Genomic DNA, 4,760 nt, shown 5'->3' with positions numbered 1-4,760 from the left:
CTGTCTCCCCCGCCCGCGCCGCGCCCGCCCCGCCCGCCCCCGCCGCCGGCGGCCCGGTTGCTCCTCCGGAGGGAGGCAGCAGCCCGGGGCGAAAGTAAAGGAGCCCCGGCCCCGGCCCGCCCGTGGCTTCTCTGCGAGGGGCCGGTGTCCGTGTCTAGGTGTCTGGCTGCGTTTTGGGATGGGGGTGTCTAACGTAGCGGTGCTCCCCTGAACGCCGCGCATCTGCTGGAGCCACCGCTAGCGAGGACCCCCTAGTCGGGGTCCGCCAGAAGTAGGTGTCAGTGCAACCGTAATTTTAGTCTTTGTGCCGATATATCTTGATGCCACTTTAAATCGTACAGTTATGTAGTTTCTCTGTCCCTATACCTGCCTCCTTAACCTGTTTCTTCTGCAAGTCCAATGCTGGTTTTCAGCACAATCTCAGGTTGCACATGGTGTTTCTCAGGAGACATGCGCTTACCTTCCGGACCTCCTTCTCAAGCCTTCAGCCTCAGTCCCACTCCCAGCCACAATGCCTGTGATGAAGCATTTCTGGTTTCCCTGCCCCAGGCTTCTCGGTCTTGACCCCACCGGATCAGTTTCACCACGGCCAGGTATCTCCAAAAGCCCAGAGCATGAACCAAGAGGCTGAGGCTCGGGAGCCTTGGTGGAATTGAAGCCTTGCTGCTGGGCTGTTTCACTCCAGCCCGTGTCCCCAGACTTTTTGCTCAGTCTTTTCTAGTTGCCCACATGGATTTTGCCCTTTTTCTCAAGTCCTGGCCTCAAGGTGACCCAGCTCCCTTTTTGGTTCCTCTCCCTTTGCCCTTTTTCTCAAGTCCTGGCCTCAAAGCTCCCTTTTTCGTTCCTCTCCTGTTGCCTGTTCCAGGGTAGCGATCACTTCTTTACTCCTTTTTTTTTTCTTTTTTGCCTTCGCAAACGTGACAGTTCTCAGGGAACGCAGCTGCTCATCAGATGTCCCTTTATTCCTCCTCCATGCTGAGCGTCGGTTCGTTGCCTCAGTTGCGGTCTTCCCTCTGTTTTCGCCCACTGAAGTCCAACCCTTGCTGGTTCCGTGTGTAAATCAGACACTTTCCTCTCCCACAAGCTCTAAGGCCAGCAGGGACTGCAGGCAGCACCGGAGAAAAGGCTTCTTGTCACCGGTTCCAGACCCAGACAGTCTGGGAAGACCCCAGAACGGTCCAGAAGAAAAATTGCAGATAAAGTCGTGCTTTACCCTGAATCTGAGCATTCCTGCTGAAATGCAGTCGTCAGAGAATTTAGCTGCGTGTGTTCAGCAGGTATAGCAGGTTATATGGGTACACGCAAGGCATGGTTTATCACAGTTTATGACTTGGCCAAATCAGGATACATTTTCACTTACTTGGCAGAAGTCGCGCTCCCAAGACACAGAGCTCCTGGCACACTATCTCCCTGACAAATACGTTGCTGCTCCAGAGCAGGGGGCACAAGTGTTGCTTAAAGATATTGGAACTACTAACGTGAACACAACAAAGTATTTTTTTCATAGCCTTATTAAAAAAAAAGGCTATTATCCTTCCTGGCTAAAATTTTGCAAAACATCTACCCTAAAGCAAAGAGAAACCTGGAAAATAATAGGAACTTAATTTATTACAAGTGGCACAGTTCTAAGGAGCTGAAAACAAGGGAGATGTAGGGCAGCCTTACAGATAGCGAGATACTGGCTCCACCTATGAATTTATGAAAAGCATATTGTTCAGCAGCAGTGAATAGTTTTGAATAATTCTCCTTAGAATTGAGTAACTGCATCAAATTGGTTTCAAACATTTAATTTTATTTATAAATTCATATAATGTTCTGTGTGGTGCTTTGCGGGATCCAAAAATGCGTGCAAACATTGTGCCTAATCTGGAATCTTATTTTCCTTCCTAGGACTGTCTTTATTTCATGTATGCATCATCAGTCTAGCTCATAATTCATATAAATACTCCTTCCACCGGAGGTCACATTCCATAAAATTATTTCCTTATCACTGACCTCTAGAAAAATAATCAAGGAAATCAGCAGCTAAAACAACGATATAATCTTAGTTCACCTGACGTTTACATCTTCATTTATAAATGACTGTGCCGGTTCTCTTGTGCTACCACTGATTTTACCTTTAAGTACCCGGTGACCTCAGCGATGTAAATCCTAATGTACCGCAACGGACGAAGAGACTTGGCTCACCAGTGCTGCAGCCCCGCAGCAGTCCTTCGGAAATCCTGCACCTCACTTCAGCGCGCACGTCTAGTTCTTAATAGACACGGGCCCTCAGCTAACTTAAAACCTGTACCTTACATACCACATTACCGGAATTTATTTGAAAAAAAAGTGGTATTCAGGATAGGTATTGCAGCTGAGTTTGGATGATGAAGGGAAGAGTGAGAAGGCATCTGGTACAGGGAGTGCAGACGGAGCGTTGAATGACAACTATTTACTTTGTCCTTACAGACCGAGCTGGTGGATTGTGCAGTTTAGCAGTTCTGACCATAACAACAAAAAAATGATTTAAGAAAAACTGTATATACTAAAATGTCAAAAACTGAAGATGTGTTGGTTTCCCAGCTGAGTAGCCTATTTTATAGGTGGGCGAGTTACATATTTCAGTTAACTGAATGCAATAAAACTAGACTCATTTTTGCAGATGTTGGTCCCAGTTCCATAATCCTTGTAGAATTCAACTTCAGTAGCAGTTTGCCAAATTCTCATTTTTCAATGAAAAAAATGTTTTTCATAAAAACGAGGAGCCAGTTTTATTCATTTATTCCAAACCACCAAACCTCTACTTTTCGAGAGAATAAAAAAGGATTGGCAGGTAAGGCCTGCACTGGTCCATTTGGCCAGAAATATCTGCAGGTGTGAGGAAATTCCTTATTTTCAGAGAACAACCGGTAACTACGTTCTTGAGGAGCAGAGCAGGCTTCGACTGAGCGGTGCTGACTTTGCTCGTTACAGACAGGAGGCCCCAAACACATGAAGGCAGAACGTCCTATCACAGGCTTTAGCCGCTCCTTCGTAAAAATCACATGGAGCACAGTGCTTCAATAACAGGGATTTTAAATCAGGTTCAGTGACTGAATCCAAGGTGGAGTGTCATGATAAGAATCTGAACTCTTCACTTCAGTGGAAAGATGTTGCCGTAATTTATTCTCACATGGCATTTCCATCTTCCATTAGGTTTGTGTGGCTGCACATGATGAGATATTGTTCAGGGCATTGAAAAGGGGCCCATACAAACGGTCGTATTAGCCGTTGTATGTCTGGAGACTATCGGGCAGTAAACTTTCTGTTGCGGTCTACTGGGTCCTCCGAGATGATGGGAATTTTTCAGGAGACTGTGTGGAATTAAATCTTCAAAACTTAGATACGTCGCAGAACCTTTACAGCACATTTTGGGAGCAGTGGGAATGAGTGTCGCCTGTCAAGAAGAGCGTCCTCTGCATAGTCTCTATGAGAGCATGTTCACGGAAATACATCTTCTTGCTTTGCCACTTGGTGCCTCCAAGCGTACCTCTACACAACCCAGAAAACTGGCATTTGTAAGAGCAGGAAGAGGTCCCAGGAAAGGTTTAGCAAGTTCTTTGAACTGGCAGCCCAGGATGCCGTTATTTCTCAGTGCTGATGGTACAGGTTATGCAGTCACCAGGTGTGCAGTGTTATGCTGCGATCAGTGCTTGTTTATGGGCTTTCCGTACATGTGAGCCATAGCACTAAACATTTCTACCTACTTTTCTCGTGGTGCAATTGCTTTCCCCTTGTTTGGCAGCCCTTCCAACGCGGCAGTCCCTAAATAAGGACATGTTGACATGTTGCACATCATTCAGCCCTCTTCTCTGGATGTTAGGAGAGTTTCAACCCTGAGTAACGGGAGCTCTTCCTACAGCTTTGCAATTTACTTAGTAGAGCCCGTTCCTTTCTAGTGGCTGGCACTATTTTCCTTCTGTATTTTTTCCTGTGTTCTGTGGAACATAAATCAGTATTTTTTTCAAATCGTAGTTACAGACAGAAAGCCATCTGTGACAGACATTTGGAGAATATGCAATGTATCTTATTGAGCATCTTTTAATAGACTCTGCTTTTTGGTATGGACTAACCTTTCTTTGAAGAGAATACGAAATTTTTATGAAATGTTTTTTAGTGAACCTTCTCATGTTCTCAGCTGTCTACGCTAGATAATACAGTCAGCTGTGAGTTTAGTGATGACATGTATTTTTAAATCCAGAAAGGAAAATAGCTTTTCACTTTCTATGTGCTCATATATTAAAAAGCACATTATAATGCCAAACGGAGCATATCTACTTTTGGTAAAGAAGCTGTGTTGGTACGTGGGCTACTACATGGCGTGGTGCCATTGGGACATCTGAGCACAGTAACGACAAAGTAATTAATGAGCATACAGCTGATGCATACCTTAGCTTTGCTTAAGATTGATTATCTCTGAAACTGTCTGACTCTGGTTTCTCTCTTGGTGTTCCTCACATCACCATTGCACTCTTAGCCAGAGAAAAACCAGGCAGTTACGCGGTTATGAGAACCTGATGCCTGCTAATGCTACTTTACTTTGTCATGATGTAAGGCAATCTTAGTAAAAATGAGAATCGGGTCTTGAATATCATCTCAGGTCGTCTAACTATATAGCTGTAAATCTTCTGCACATCTCTTCACAAAAGATAGACTGTCCAGTGCCTATAACCTGTTTTGAGGTCAAGGAAAGTGGGAAAGGGGAGCAGACTGAAACTCTCATCAGTGGCTGGGAGATC

Source organism: Aptenodytes forsteri, unplaced genomic scaffold (assembly GCF_000699145.1).
Source record: "Aptenodytes forsteri isolate BGI_AS27 unplaced genomic scaffold, ASM69914v1 Scaffold181, whole genome shotgun sequence".
Taxonomy (NCBI): domain Eukaryota; kingdom Metazoa; phylum Chordata; class Aves; order Sphenisciformes; family Spheniscidae; genus Aptenodytes; species Aptenodytes forsteri.
This window is presented reverse-complemented; position numbering follows the sequence as displayed.